The 17,024-nt window shown below is 45.2% G+C and overlaps 1 protein-coding gene across 8 annotated transcripts in view; it reads left to right on the top strand.

Annotated features, from left to right (window-relative positions):
* Positions 1-17,024, top strand: part of LOC143283100 (protein king tubby-like) — a 109,033-nt gene that overhangs the window by 28,553 nt on the left and 63,456 nt on the right. The window lies entirely within an intron of this gene.

Here is a 17,024-nt window from a genome sequence, read left to right as displayed (position 1 = left end):
CACTCACTAACACACACACACACACACACACACACACACACACACACACACACACACACACACACACAGAGTTAATTGACTGTCAGTCTGTATGTTCGCCTGTCTTTCCGTCCATATATTATATATATATCCCCCTTTCCCAGACCTTCCTTCTTCCCCTTTTCGTGTTTACTCTTGCTCCACAATGGAAACTTGAACTCTGTCGCAATCAGTCATGTAGTCAGGCAGAATCTGTGTGTGTGCCTCTTGTTTGTGTGTGTGTCTGTATGTGTGTCTGTGTCTGTATGTGTGTGTGTGTGTGTGTGTGTGTGTGTGTGCGGATGTGTGTGCGTGTATGTGTGCGTGCGTGTGAAGCTCGCGCACTTACCCGTGCACTCGTGATCTTGAAAAACTTTTTTTTATCTTTTTTTGTTTCTCATGGTAGATAGTGGTATTTTCTGATAACGTGGCATGTTTGTTAAGAAGTTCTGCATTATTCAGTTTATTGTTATTATGATGTTTTAAACCATAGATGTTGTTATCAGCAGTGTGTGTTTCGCTCTGTTCTGGTGGTGTCAGTGTGAGACGGCAAATGCAACAGATGACTGCAGAATGAAAAGAGGCAGTATTTATATAGATCTAGTTTTATTATCATCCTGACCGTTATCAGTTTCGCGTTTCGTGTTCACTTGTCACGGTTTTGACATTTCGAATATCGCAAGTTAGAGTTTGTGCTGTGTGTCTGTCTCTTCTTTCTGCCTCTGTATCTTTGTGTCTCTCTTTGTCGCCCCCTCTCTCTGTCTTTTGGTGTCTTTCTTTGTCGCCCCCTCTCTCTGTCTCTTTGTGTCTCTGTTTGTCCCCCCCCCTCTCTCTGTCTCTTTGTGTCTCTGTTTGTCCCCCCCCTCTCTCTGTCTCTTTGTGTCTCTGTTTGTCCCCCCCTCTCTCTGTCTCTTTGTGTCTCTGTTTGTCCCCCCCTCTCTCTGTCTCTTTGTGTCTCTGTTTGTCCCCCCCTCTCTCTGTCTCTTTGTGTCTCTGTTTGTCCCTCTCTCTGTCTCTTTGTGTCTCTGTTTGTCCCTCTCTGTGTCTCTTTGTGTCTCTGTTTGTCCCTCTCTCTGTCTCTTTGTGTCTCTGTTTGTCCCTCTCTCTGTCTCTTTGTGTCTCTGTTTGTCCCCCCTCTCTCTGTCTCTTTGTGTCTCTGTTTGTCCCTCTCTTGTGTCTCTTGTGTCTCCCCCCTCTCTCTCTGTGTCTCTTTGTCCCTGTCTCTCTGTCTCTCTTTGTCCATCTCTCTCTGTCTCTTTGTCCCGTTTCCTCTCTCTCTGTCTCTCTTTGTCCCTCACTCTCTGTCTCTGTATCTCTCTTTGTCCCTCTCTCTGTCTCTGTGTCTCTCTTTGTCTCTCCCTCTCTTGTCTCCTCTCTTCTGTGTCTCTTTGTCCTCTCTCTCTGTCTCTTTCTTCTCTGTTTGTCTCTCTGTCTGTCTCTTTTGTCCCCCCCTCTCCTGTGTCTCTGTTGTCTCTCTGTCTCTGTCTCTCTTTGTCCCTCCTCTCTGTCTCTTGTCGTTCTCTGTCTCTGTCTCTCTTTGTCCCACTCTCTCTCTGTCTCTTGTGCTCTCTCTGTCTTCTGTGTCTCTTTGTCCTCCCTCTTCTCTGTGTCTCTTTCGTCTCTCTCTCTCTTCTGTCTCTCTTTGTCCCTCCCTCTCTGTCTCTGTGTCTCTCTGTCTCTGTCTCTCTTTGTCCCTCCCTCTCTGTCTCTGTGTGTCTCTCTGTCTCTGTCTGTCTGTCTGTCTGTCTCCACCCCCTCTCTCTCTGTCTCTCTCTCTGTGACTATCAGTCAGGCTGTCAGGCAGAGTATTGCCACACAATCCATAAACCTCTGCAGGCTCCCTGCTCCGGTGTTGGTCAACAAACAACGAGTCACCGTTAGTTACAGCATGGCTTATTGGACCCCGCCCCCCAGATTCCACACACTGTATTATCCAGGCGAGAACCAAGTGAATTTGACATTTTTACACGAAGATTTGGCACGGTTAAAGTTTAAACCCACCGCTCGTTCACGCCTTGCAGAAAAGAACAGGATATTATAGAAATTGTCTTATTACCGGGTCAAGTGAACCGGGGTCACTAGAAATGCTGGGGAGTAGGGAGTTGAGAGCATAGTACATAAAAAAGTTTGTACAAACTTAAATCGAAAACCATAATTATACTCTCTTTGTAAATTTCTGGCTGTGAAGAAACCCGTCACATGCTTTTAAGATATAGTTTGTGAATACGAGTATCATGACAGGACTGTGTAGATATTTTTTGTTGACCCGTTTATCCGTAACTGTTGTGTGTTGTGACATGAAAAAAAAAGAAAAAAAGAAGAAGAAACTAATTTGAAGCCATACGTGGGTACTTGGCGAGTCTTTCCTCAGTGTCTCCCAGGCCATGGATGGTGATTATATGACTGTGGTGGGAAGGGGTTGGTGGGTAAGCTGACTAACTTGGTCCAGGACCTGTATTGTCATTGGTTGATGAAATGGTTCATTGATTGATTCACCCATCAGTGCCCCCGTTTGCATTCATGCGCTTGCGTGCGCCGATAGCTTGCGCGCAAGCACGCACACTCAGACACACGCACGCGCACACACTTGCGTACCCCCCCACACACACTTGCGTACCCACACACACACACACACGCACGCACGCACGCACGCATGCACGCAATCACACACTCGCACACACACAAATGCGCGCGCATTGTAAAATAATTTGTTGTCGTTGTCATTTAAAGAAGGAAAATCAATCTAATTGAACTGTTCTGTTGCCGGCAGGACCGAATTTTGATGATGAGTTCGCAGGTGCTCACGCGCACGCGCGCACGCACGCACGCACGCTCACACACACACACACACACACACACTCTCTCTCTCTCTCTCTCTGTGTTGTTGTTGCTATGGATAACACAGTGTTATATACAACCTTACCGATCCACCCTTCCCCATTGTATTGTGGCCCAAGGCCGATGTACATTAAACTTTCTGAGTTCTCTCTCTCTGTGTCTCTGTCTCTCTCTCTGTCTCTGTCTCTTTCTCTCTCTCTCCCCTTCCCCGCCCACCAGGAGAAAAAGGTGATGATGCAGCAGTGTCATTGATGTCTGCGATTGTTTTTCCATTGTTTGTATACATGTACGCGGGTTTCCCATCAGGTACATATAATGTGAGTTTGGTGGAAGCTGTAGTACACACACACACACACACAGACACACACACACACACACAGACACACACACACACACACACACACACACACAGAGAGAGAGAGAGAGAGAGAGAGGATGGCTATAATTCTTTTCTTCTGAAACTGATTCCTGTTGTGTTCCCTCCTGTTTTCTGAAGGAACCGTTTGAAGCTACATGATGTTTTTTTTCATTGTTCCTAAAAACTTCTATCAGTATATCTTCCCTTTTTTTCTGTTCCTTTCTTTTACCGTTTGTTTTTTCTTTCTTTCTTTCTTTTCTTCTTCTTTTGTTGACATAGCTGCTTGTTTTGAGGTGTCATTTGATCCTCGCTTTCACGGAGAGAATCGCATTGATCCCCCCCTCGCGTTTCCTTATTATTCCCAGCTATTGATTGGTTTTCGCTCTCCTGCGTTCATGTGAACGCGTTTAATAGCTTGCCTTGGTGTTTGTGTGTGCCTTTTTCAATGGAGAATCGTTCGTCCGTCCGTCTTTCTTTCTTTCTTTCTGTGCTGTGCGGCCTTTGATGCTGACTATTCAAGTTTCTAGATCGGACACGTTGCACGTTTGGAATGAAAACAGTGTTGGAAGAAATTAGTTACTGTAGTCCTCGTAGATATCCACTGATTCTGTTGCAAGGTCTGCTGCAGGGATGCGATTTCTTACTTAATCTAAAATTTTCCACATATTCTGAAGTTGTTCAGGTACGGTCTGTTAATAGTCGAAGGTTTCCACAGATTCTAAAGTTGTTCAGACTGTTAAAAAATGGGTTTCTTGTTCGAATGTTTCAATTGATCATGCGGTTCCATGATGTAAGATTTGCACAGATTCTGCTGTTCCGCCTTTCATAACACAGAGATGTGCTTTCACAACCAGGCTTTCTTAACTTATCTTTATTAATGTGCAATATAACACATACAATGTTAACCTTGGTGTATTTCAATATGTTTACAGTAATGATTAATTACATAATAATTAAGTGAATATATGCAATGCTTTTTATATAAATGTCTTGTATATAATATGTTATTGATTCTTTTTAATTAAGTCATGTTTGATGTTTTTGTGTTGAGTAATTGTCTTCGTTAGTTTTGCCGCACCTGATGTAATTTGCTTAATGAGATAATAAAGTTATTCTGATCTTATCTTCTTATCAGGTATGTTACAGAGATCCGATTTCTTGCTGGAATATTCCAGCTGATTGTGTTGATTTTGACCCAGTGAGACAGGGTGCAGGACAGCAGGGGGAAAGCTGAAAGAACAGGACCTTAGAATGGGGACACAGCCACAATGAAGGATGATTATCAGCCGATCGGCAGCTGTTTTCTGTGCAGCCCAGGGACTGGGTAGTGGGGGGTGGGGGGGGTTAGGAGTGAGTGAGCTGCTGTCATCGGTTGGATGTGGATTAAACTGTGATTAATTAAAGTCACAGCTTTTAATAATGAACGCGTAATACCGCCCCTCGTCCCCAGTCGCGTTGCTCAGTGGCACTGACATGGTTTCTTTGTAGGAAAGGGATTGGGGTTGCTTTCGTCTTGTCTGCCTGTCATCAAAAACAACAGCAACACACACACACACACACACACACACACACACACACACACACACACGCACACACACAACGCTATATTCATAATTTTTCTTTCTTTCTTCCTGGTCGAGGTCTTTTTGCACAAGAGGAGAGTTTAGTTTCCAGATTCATTGTGATGTTCTTTGTATTGACAGATTTATTTGCGGTGGAAAGTGTCGTTCAAAGAAGATTTTTTTGAAAAAAACAAAAACAAAAAAACATCACGTCGTCTGATTGCACGATATACTTCATGATTGTCTATTGACTTGTATGCTTGATTTTTCGGGATTCTTTGTTCGTTTTATTCTGGTTTTGCGTGGTTGTTGGCTGTTTTCACTTATTAACGTGCAGTTGACGGTAATGTAAATTAACAGACTTTTAAAAGAAAATATTCTGATCAACTCCTTTGTCAAACGAAGATACATATTTCTGGTTCTTAATTAATCACTTAATGAATATATTTATTTATTTATTTCGTTTATTAAATGATCTGGTAGAAGGACTGCTGACGGTAGCTTTGTTGCAGCAGAAAGCCGTGACTGTGAGTGCTGTGTTGGGGGCGAACGGGAAGCAGAAAAGCCGTGTAACTTTGCGGGTAGCTCAGCCAAGTCCTGTTTGTCCGCTGTGCTGGATTTACAGCTAGCGCCCAGCGTGGATTGGGTATGGTGGATTCCTGTGAGCACATCAGCTGGGATTCTTTCTATCTTTCTTTCTTCATTCATTTAATCATTTATTCATTTTTGGGTGGTTGTTTTTTCGGATAAAAGCTGTACGGAGGTTGATGTTTTGATCTCAGGCATTGGTTTGCTGTGTGTGTGTGTGTGTGTGTGTGTGTGTGTGTGTGTGTGTGTGTGTGTGTGTGACAGACAGACAGACAAGACAGACACACAGAGAGGGAGGGGGGAAGGACGGATGTTGTATCCAATATTTGTCAATCGTGAAGGGTGGGTTGGAGGTGTCAACGAACAGTTGAGAGGTGTATTAAATAGACAGACAGGCAGACAGACAGACAAGCATAACCCCCTAACTCACTCGCCCCCCCCCCTCCTTCCACTCCCAGTTACAGCACCGCACTAATTTCCCATGACAGCACAAACAAGGCGACAGGCTGCATAAAGCAATATCACACGTTCACTGGCCGTTTGCCGTTGTGATGGTCACCGTGATTGTAAAAGAGAGGGAGAGACAGTCAGAGAGACAGAGTGTGTATGTGTGGGAGTGTGTGTGTGTGTGTGTGTGTGTGTGTGTGTGTGTGTGGCGCGCGCGTGTGTCTGCATGCCTGCATGTGTATGTGTGTGCGTCTTTCTGAACGCATTATGCATATGTGTGTGTGTGAGTGTGTGCGTGTGAGTGTGAGTGTGTTGTGTGTCTGCATGCGTCTATCTACGTACGTGTGTCTGTCTGTGTGTGGGGTTCTGTCAGCCTTTGCATATGTGTGTGTGTGTGTGTGTGTGCTTGCGTGCGTGCGTGTGTGCGTGTATGTGTGTCAGGGAGTGGAAGTGGGTTGAAGTGGTAGTGTCATCAACCGAGTCTATAACCTGAGCGAAAGTAAACCGGTTGACACAACAGACTGAACGCTTGTGTGTGACATTGATATCGAATGACGTATTTAGTGTGTGTGTGTTAGTGTGTGTGTGTGTGTGTGTGTGTGTGTGTGTGTGAAAGAGAGTGAGAGGACATTGGGTGGACGGGTGTGGAAGGGGGTAGGGAGGTGTACTGCGACACGTAGACTTGTCAAATGTAAGCGATGACGCAGAGTCAGTGTTGTGTTTTTTTTTTCCAATTCTTCTGTGCAGATCATTGCGCCACCTGACCGCATTAAAAACAAAGAAAAGAAATATGTGTTGTCGTTTTTTGTGTTTGTTGTTGTTGTTGTTGTGTGTGTGTGTGGTGTGTGTGTGTTGGAGAGAGGGGTGGGGTGGTTGGGGTGCGGCGGGTGTAAACTGTAGCTCAAAGATATTTTGTGCGTTTGTTTAGGTTAGAAGGTAGTTGCGCTTGCGACATACCTCTCTCCCCCGTTTGTCCGTTTTGGCTTCTCTGTCTGTCTTTCTCTGTGTTTTTCTTTCTCATTCTGTCTTTTTTCTATCTCAACCTTTCTCTGTCTCTATACCCTCTCTTTCTCTCTCACTCTCATTCTCTCTCACTCTCATTTTCTCTCTGTCTCTTTCTTTCTCAAACCTCCCTCTCCGTTTAATACCTTGTATGACTCGACAGAAACAATTCATTCTGTTCATGAAAAAAACAATTTTGTTGAACTGCAAAAAAAAAAGAAGCTCACGTTATCTCGTTCACACATTAAACACTGGCGCGCGCGCGCGCGCACGCACACACACACACACACACACACACACACACACACACACACACACACACACACACACATTCATTCTCTTCTCTCCTTACATCGCTTCCCCTGTCCCCACCCACCAGCACACTTTTTGTTCTTTTTCTTCCTCTTTCGATTAACCTCATTTGTGACAGAAACAGTTTGTCGAAATGAATAGATACGCATTTGTTATCTCGTTCACACACTCAACGCGTATCTGTCTCTCTGTCCGTATCTGTCTCCCCCCGCCCCAAGACCCCCCACCTTCCTTCTCTCTCTGTCTCTTTCTCTATCTCATATGCTTTTATCTCGTTCACACTCTCACCCATCTCTATCCCTCTGCCTTTCTTTGTATTTATCTGTCTTTGTCTTTCTGTTTGTCTGCCTGCCTGCTCTCTCTCTCTCTCTCTCTCTCTCTCTCTCTCTCTCTCTCTCCCCCCCCCCCCCTCCCTCCCTCCCTCTCTCTTTCTCTGTTAACTACATGACAGAAACAATTATTTATCGGACTGAATAAATATGCTTTCGTTATCTCAATCACACACGCGTGCCCTCCCTCTCCCCCTCCGCCCCCCTCCCCCTCAGCCCCTGTCACCACATCCCTTCTCTGTTTCTCTATTAATTGACCTAGTTTGTGACAGAAACAGTGCATTGAACAGAATAATCACCCATATTCTCTCATTCACGTACGCACGCTCCTCCTGTCACGGACCTCTGTCTGTCTGTCTCTCACGTCCTCCCTCCTTTCCTCCCTCCCTCCCATCTCTCTGCCTTTATATTGCCCTTCCCTCCTCCTCTCGGTCATTTTCACCACCACCCCAACACACACACTCGCACACATACATACATACATACATTCTCTGTCTCTGTCTGTCTCTCCTTTTTGATTGTCCACGTTACTCCGCTTTAAGAGATAAATACGTTGTAAAGCATTGCAGAAACAGACGTCATCAAACTCTAGCTTACTTATTACAGAACGAAGATACTGTCTGAGAGATATAGCGATGTACAGTTTTTACGCCTTAAGATTGTGAGATCAGTTGCTTACACTCCAATAGTATGTATGATTGAGGTATTGTATGCATTGATGCAATGTCTTCTTGTTTTTCTCCTTTTTTGTCCTTTTTTCCCTTCATTAATTTTGGCTAACTCAGTTTGTGTACAGGGGTGTGGCCTCACGAATTAAACCAGTTCAGTGTTCAGAGTTCTCTCTCTCTCTCTCTCTCTCTCTCTCTCTCACGGTTTTGAGTTTGGGGTAATTGGGTAATGGTGGTCATCACATATTCGGCAACGGTTACCTTGCCTCTGTCCATTTTGACAGGACCAGACAAAACGATTCACCTGAACTACTTAAGAAATTACGTCAGCTAACAGTTGATGTTTCCAAGGGGGTAGGGGGAGGGGGGGGGGTAGTTTGATGGAACTGAAATCCTTTGTCTTTGCAACATGTTTCTTTTTGATAGGACTTTGTAAATTTCCAGGCAAAGAATGTAGGCTGTTGTTTATTGGTACATGCTTCTCTGATTGTCAGGGCTTGTGTTTGATTTTGTTTTCGACATCGCTCTTTACTGATGTTTGTAGGGTGTATGTGAAAGTTGCTGGAGTGTGAACTGTTATGTTTGGATGCCTCAGTGGGTACCTGAAATAAACACCTCGCCTTGCCTTGTCTTACCTTGCCTTGCCTTGTCTTACCTCGCCTTGCCTTGTCTTACCTTGCCTTGACAGTTTGTTTCTCAAGGAGGCGTCACTGCATTCGGACAGATCCATATACGCGATACCATATCTGCTAGGCAGATGCCTGACCAACAGCATGACCCAACGCACTTACTCAGGCCTGGAGTGCATGCTGATATATTTGTTTACGTTATCAGAGTGGATTTATCCTACAGAATTTTGCCAGAGGACAACACTCTCGTTGCCATCGGTCCTTTTTTTTTTTTAGTGCACCAAGTGTGTGCTGCACACAGGACCTCGGTTTATCGTCTCATCCAAACGTCTAGACACTCAGTATATTTTCCAGTATTATTGGCAGATGAGCATCTTAACCATTCTGCCACCTTCCTCCCTGCCAGTGACAAACTTGTAACATCGCCCAGTACAGTACAGGTCAAAAACAAAACCACCACCGCCAACTAAAAACAGCCATTCCCTCAAAGGCACGGCAATAACCGAGATGGAGGTCTTGAGAAGCATTAGTTGTGCACAGTTGGCTGACAGGCACACTTCATTCCAAGGTCTGTCTCACTCCCCAGACGGATTGCCAGAGAGGCTGGTAATGTGATGAAATAGCGATGGCGGGATGCGGGGCACACACATGATGGATGTGGACAGCAGCAGTGTGCGCTGTTCGTGAAGGGGATGGGTTGGATTGGTGTCCGTCAGTCAGTCTGTCTGACCCTGTGTGTGTGCAGCCCCTAACTTCATCTTGTGGCTGTGCTGTACTGTGTTCTGCTGTGTTATGATTTTAAAGCAGAGCAGTGTCTTCAAGGAAAGGAAATGTTGCTCTGATGCTTTGCATGGATGTGACCAGTTAGGAGGATAGAATGATGATGGTGTGAACCATAATGATTTTCAGTGTAAGTTAACTTTAATACAATAATCATATTGATTGTCAGCAGCAGGAGGATTGATTATAAGTGAAGTGTAAGAACGCTATTGTGTTGTGTTGCTTTGCATTGTACTCTAGTTCTGCATTGAGTTAAATTGTATGACGCTTGCACTCACATGCATAAGCCCACATACATGCATACAACACAGGTCGCTAATAATGCTATTGGCTGGCAGTTTGTACATACAAAGAACAAACCAAAAGAGAGAGAGAGAGGTGGGGAGGGAACAGACAGGAAGGGAGATGGAGGAAGCAACAAGAGAGAGGAGGTGGGGGTGGTTGTCATCAAACTTGCAAAGATGTTGGCCTCATCTGTCTCCTTTCAGGCTTTAAATACTTTACCATCATCCAGTGCAGACAAATACAGCCATGTTCCCTACTGCACAGAATGTAAGAAAAATATACAGACAAGCCGCATGCAGCGAAATAAGGCCAAATGAACACGCTTAATAACCAAAAAAAGCGTAAGACGAGACAGAGCGAAAACCTGACAAGATGGCGCGGCGTGGAGAGCCTTGGCCAAAGGAAAATGATTCAGCGCTTATAGCTTTTAGAGGCGTTTGATTGGCTAAGAGCGGACCAGGCAAGAAGGGGCGTCTTTTCATTGTTAGCCGCGCGAAGTTTGGCCAAGCAGAGCCAACCGATAGGCCTAGTTTGCATCAGTTTGACATGGTAAGTATATGTATCACCAAACATGCAGTATAATACAAACTCCTCCTTTCAGTTTCAGTTTCAGTTGCTCAAGGAGGCGTCACTGCGTTCGGACAAATCCATATATGCTACACCACATCTGCCAAGCAGATGTCCGACCAGCAGCGTAACCCAACAAAAACCAAAAAATCCGCAAAACCTGGATTCGAGAGGCGTTATTCCTGAACAGTTTATTACCATTCCCGGGGACCATTGCGGGGACCAGCACGTGTTATTCAACAGTCTGTCAGTCACACCCCCAGGCAGGGTTTGAGAGAAAGGGAGCGGCCAGCAGTGTCATGGAATAGCCTGGTGGGGACTGATGTGGGGCACACGTGATGGATCAGAGTGTGCACTGTGCGTGGATGGATTGGAGTGTGTGTGTGTGTGTGTGTGTGTTTGTGCCTGACTGAAGCCTGACTGCATGACACAGGAAACAAATGGTGAGCAGCTCTCAGTCTGCGTGTCCCAAGGAGTCAGTCCCAGTGCTGAGCAAATGACTCCATGTTTGAAAGGTGTACTCAGAGCCTGGTCTTTGATCCAGGATAGGCGCTGTATAAGTATTCATATCGATCAACCAATCTTTATCAGCTGAAATTTGTATAGTTGCTGGAGTTTGCATTGCAACCGTACTGCATTGTGTTGCGTTGTGTTGACTTGTAGTTTTTGAACAGGATGGTAATCAAAAAAAGAATAATATAGTATCATATGTAGGTGAGCAGCATGGGTAGCTTACAGTGAGTTCAGATTGATGTTGTATTGTGTTGTCATGCATTCCGTTGGACATGGTGAGTGTCATGTTGCTCGCATTTCAGGCCACCAAAAAGTTCATTCAGTTGCACAGAGCAAAAACACTGGCCTGGTCAAGAAGGGCAGAAATATGTGAAGGGAAAACTGCTTTGCACTCTGCTTATGATAATGGTTTGAAATGAAGGAATCAGAGAAAGAGATGGGTGTTGTGGTGGGGTTTGTGTAGGGAGAAAAAGATGAAGGTGAGTGGGGTGGGCGGTGGGGGTCAGAAGAGGAGAGACGGTAGGCGCATCGTTTGGGCACCACTCGTCTCCCATAACTACGTCACCCAGTCCAGACGAAAGTTAACAGCCATTTCCCCCGCAAAGCACCGTGAATACAAAAGGTGGCGTCTGGTCTGGAGGGGCATCAGTTGTGCACTGTTGGCTGTCAGCATCCCCAGGGACAGGCACACTTAATTCCACGCTCTGTCTCACTGCCAGACGGATTGCCAGACAGAGAGGTTGGCAGTTTGATGAAATGGCGATGTCGGGATGCGGGGCACACACATGATGGATGTGAGAGAGCAGCAGTGTGCGCTGTTCGTGAAGGGGATGGGTTGGATTGGTGTCTGTCAGTCAGTCTGTCCGACCCTGTGTGTGTGCAGCCCCTCACTTCATCTTGTGGCTGTGCTGTACTGTGTTCTGCATATTTTCAGTCACAAGATGTATAGCTTATGGTGGTGTCTACTTCTTTGGTGGGCTCCAGCTCCCACGTTCACTCTGTATGAGTGTTCTTTTAGATGTATGACCATTTCCACCACACCTTATTGGCAGCATATACTGTTTTTTGTGAGTGTGCATGTTGTATGTGTTCTTCTTTCCATAACCCATCAAATGCTGATATGAATTTTGGGATCTTTAACATGCGTATTTGATCATCCGCCTGTGTACACACATGGGGGTTTAGGCACTAGCAGATTTGTTCATGTGTTGAGCTGGGAGATCAGAAAAAATCTCCTTCCTTAGCTCACTCAGTACGGCCAGTCCTCTCTTCTCCTCTACACAGACCCCTCGGATGTCCAGTGGGTGTCTGAATGACCCAACCTTTGGCTTCCGTCGTCAGAATTGTGGTATTCTTTGTCAACATTCACCTCTTCAGTATAAGAGCCTTCCACTTGCAATATTTTGATGGTGGTAATTGGGGTGAAACGCTGTTGACGTCGTCTCTTTCGCCGTTCGTATGGAGAGAGTTAACCCACTGGGTGCTGTGACTGGGACTGACACCCAGAACTTTCAGATTGAAAGTCCAACACTCGGCTATTGTGCTTGTCATAGTGTGTCTGAAACATGTTGATGACGTGGTGCATTGTCGGCAAATAGCGGAAATGATGATAATGATAATAGTAATAATAATGATAATAGTATTGTAATAATAGTAACATGTGCCATGTTCTTTTGACTGCCTTGTACTGTTATACACCATTTAATTGTATGGTACTGCATTGTGCTATAGTATGTCAGTAGTTTGTGTGTGTGTGTGTGTGTGTGTGTGTGTGTGTGGACGTCTGTTTTCATCCACGGAAATCTGTTGTCGACAAGGGTTCATGTTTCTTGTCCAGCAATATAAAATCCTGTTCGATTTTTTTCCCATGGGAAATGTTGAAAAGCATATCGCTTCAAGAAATGGAACACCTTCTTTATGAAATCAGAGAAACACGTGAAGAAAGGGGGGGAAGAAACAGTGGGAGTTGTGGAGGGGAAGAGGGAGACAGGGGTATATGAGAGAGGAGTGGGTGGAGAAGGTTGGGTTTGTGTGTGTGTGTTGGTGTCAGACGGTTCGGTGTTCACAGCAGGGGGCGTGATATATCACGTGGTGCCAGTGCGTGGCGCAGTTGAGCTCTGCGTTAAAATACAACGCAGGTTGTCAGCTTGAGTGCTTGCGCGGTGCTGAGTAATTGATCCCAAATATATATTTATCACGTGGTGGGTTCGTTTGCTTGCCGTTGACTGAATTGGTGTTGGGAAATCCAGTCGCGCAGTCACGTTTGCAAACAAACACGACTGCTTTAGCGTCCAACAACCTGTCCCCACTACCCCCCTCCAGCCTACCACACTACCTCTTCCCTACCCATCACCCACTCACTCACTCACGCACACACACACACACACACACACACACACACACACACACACATCACCCACTTTCTCTCTATTTCTCTTTTTTTTCTCAGTTTGCCATTATCTTTCTTGTTCGCCACATTGTCTCTCTCTGTTTCTATCGCCTCTTCATATCTCTCACACTTACACACACACACACACACACACACACACACACACACAGCCCAGCCCAGCCCAGCCCAGCAGACCATGTGTACAGGTTGGGGGAGCAGAGGGACAGTGACAAAGCCGTCCTGAAGGGACCACAGTGGCGTGTGGAGAGACGCGTTGCCATGACCACTGTCCTAAATATGGCAGCGTCGTCTCCCCTTGCGCAGCACAGGAAGGGTTGCGAAACCTCGGGGATTAGGGTCTGGGTTATTGTTAGTATTATGTCAGATAGATGATTACATCGATCGATAAATAGGCTGATAGATAGACAGACAGACAAAATTGCAGGCAGACACACACACACACACATAGAAAGACACAATGGCAAACTGTCAGACAGGCAGACAGACAGATAAACAGACAGACAGACAGACAGATAGATGTAAAGACGGACGCACAGAGAGACGGGCAGACAGACAGATAAACAGACAGATAGTTGTAAAGACGGACGCACAGAGAGACAGGCAGACAGACAGATAAACAAACAGACAGATAGATGTAAAGACGGACGCACAGAGAGACAGGCAGACAGACAGACAGTATGACAAAGCGTGAATGTTGCAGTCCAGTTATTTCTCTCTCTGTGATAATTACAGTGCTAACAACAGTGATGATTATATTTGATGATAACGTTCATCTGTCATCCATGGATCAAATACTACTACTACTACTACTACTAGGAGGAGGAGGAAGAAGAAGATGATGATGATGAAGGGAAAAAAAGAAGAAAATTATAGCAATACTAATCTTACTACTACTACTATTACTACTACTACAAATAATAATAATGATGATAATAATGATAATATGACGATGATGTTGATTGCAAAAACAAGATTGATAATGACTGGTGGTGGTGATGAAAAAAATGCAGTTCCGTGGTAAGAGTGGGCCGCTTCCTGGCAACAGGAGATTTTATTCATCAATCTTCTTAATTACTTTTCTCTCTCCCTCCTTCAATCCCCCTCCCCCTCACCCAACCCTGAGCTCCCATTTCTCTCTCTCTCTCTCTCTCTCTCTCTTTCTCTCCCTCTCTCTCTCCACATCTCTCTCACCTCCCCGCCCCCTCTCTCTTCTTTCCCTCTACCAATCTTCTCTCTTTTCCTCTCTCCACTCTCCATACTCTCTCTTTCTCTCTACCCCCCCCCCCCCTCTCTCTTCCCCTCTCTGTCTCTTTTGCCCTTACCTTATCACCCCTTTCTTTCTCCTCTTGTCTTTTCCTCTCTGGCTCTCCCTGCCTCTCTGTGTCTGTCTTTGTCTCACACTCTTCACTGCCCTCACCACCTGCCCTCTGTCAGAACAATGAACAGGAAGGGGAAATGGGTTGATGCATCCACACACACACACACACACACACACACACACACACACACACACACACACACACACACACACACACAGCGATTATTTAGAATGGAGGTCTCCAGTACTAAGTCTGAGGACCGAACGACGTCAACAGGATGTGACCACGTTCCGGGAACGCTCTCTCTCATGTACACCATAAATCATCCTCTCCCCCTCCCCTTACTCCTGTGCGTCCCCCTCCCCCTCCCCTTACTCCTGTGCGTCCCCCCTCCCCTACTTCCCCGTGCGTCTCCTCCCCATCTGTACAGGTAAGTACAGTGCTTGGGCACCCGTGATTTGATTAGTGTGAATACTGGAGACAGAGAGGGAGGGGGAGAGAGAGTTGGCCTGGTGATAACGTGTCCGCTATGGAAGCGAGAGAATCTAAGCACATTGGTTCGGATCCCACAGTCGCCTGTATTTTCTCCCCCTCCACTAGATCTTGAGTGGTGGTGGTCTGGACGCTAGTCATTCGGATGAGACGATAAAATCGAGGTCCCGTGTGGAACATGTGTTGTGACAAGAGATAGGTGTTAGGTAGGTAGAAGTGAAATGCGTGGGTGGTTGAATGGTCCTTGTCGATTCTTTTCATTTAATGACAAAGACACACATGCGTGCTTGCGCGCGCTCGCGCACGCACCCCCCCCCCCCCCCCCCCCACACACACACACACACACGGACCTATATATGTGATTAGTCCGTGACACACCGTGTTTCTCCCCTACTTCTGTGAATAAGAAATAAACTGTAAGAGAAACCTGACAGTGGAAACACTTTTTGCTTCTTTATGTTTTTTCTTGTGCCCTTCCCACAGAAGCATTATTATCATCACAATTAGAAAGTATGGATATACATAATATTGCAAACACACACGTGAGCCAAAAACAATTAATAAAACTATCTGATGACTACATCACTTTTAACTCAAAAACAAAGGATAATTATGTTCAGAGATCAATGTTCTTTCTGTTGGATAAAAACAATTCCTGTTGCAAGTAATGGTGGGTGATTTCATCCAGGACTGTTGGCTAACTCACCAAGCACTGCAGTTTGCCTTTTTTTGCAAAATCACACACTCTCTCTCTCTCTCTTCTCTCTCTCTCTCTCTCTCTGGGTTGTTTTTAAATAATGACGAACATAAAGAAGCAAAAAGTGTTTCCACTGTCAGGTTTCTCTTACAGTTTATTTCTTATTCGCAGAAAATAGCGCTTTCGACACACTGATTTATAAGTTTGTTGGGTTTTTTTTTCACTTTGGTTAAAAATTCTGCTTTTGTTGGAGTTACATTGTTGTGTACATCTGCAGCGAGGGACAGAATTCTGCCGAGGAAATGGCACATTAATCTGCATGTAATATGGGGGAACATTAATCTGAATGTCACACTCTTCTGAGAAATAACGTTTCTTTGAAAACGGATCTCGCTCATCAAAAACATTACACTTCGAAATGTGATTCAAGGCAGATAAATGCCATTGTGTTTTACACTCAGGTTCCGACACTTTCAGCATTCGTCCAAGTGGTCGCTTGTTGGTAAAAGTAGCGTTGTCGTGTCATTTTTACATATATGTTTAATAATCAGCTCGTGCCGTGCACTGATCGCAACCTAAGTTCGCGATGATACATTGTAATTGAAAGTGGGTGGTTTTATTCAGAGAATATGATTAGCACAGATGCCTCATCACTTACTTCAAACTTTTCACGAACGAATCAACAGATTTACTTGCACAGATACACAAGCATGGGATGATCAAACTTCACCGTTAAACTTGGACTACACATGTGCGTTTGATGTTACCATGAGAAATTCACTTAGTTTTCTCGGTTTCTTATTTTAGAGATCTGAAGGATCATAGGACAGAAACTTCCGTGTGTGTGTGTGTGTGTTTTCTTTATTTTTATTATTATAAGCGTTTTCACGTATATCAGCAATAGCTCTTTTTTTTCTTTTTATTGGGGGTGGGGTGGGGGGTTCCAAAGATATAGTGCTAAGATACGTGTGTTAGGTTGTTTGTGCGTCCATGCATCTCTCAGCGTAAGGAAAGACAGGGATTGACAGACAGACATACAGACAGAAAAAACGCGCCCATGCACGCACACGTGTGCGTGTGTACGGTCAAACCCTCAGATTTAAAAGTGCTCCAGAGCATGCAGATGGTCAAGAGCGGCGATATTGACAACCACCTCTGGGGCCAAGGAAGGTAAATGAGTGAAAGACGTGTGACCATCTGGCAGTGGACG

This window comes from Babylonia areolata, chromosome 6 (genome assembly GCF_041734735.1).
Source record: "Babylonia areolata isolate BAREFJ2019XMU chromosome 6, ASM4173473v1, whole genome shotgun sequence".
Taxonomy (NCBI): domain Eukaryota; kingdom Metazoa; phylum Mollusca; class Gastropoda; order Neogastropoda; family Buccinidae; genus Babylonia; species Babylonia areolata.
This window is presented reverse-complemented; position numbering and strand designations above follow the sequence as displayed.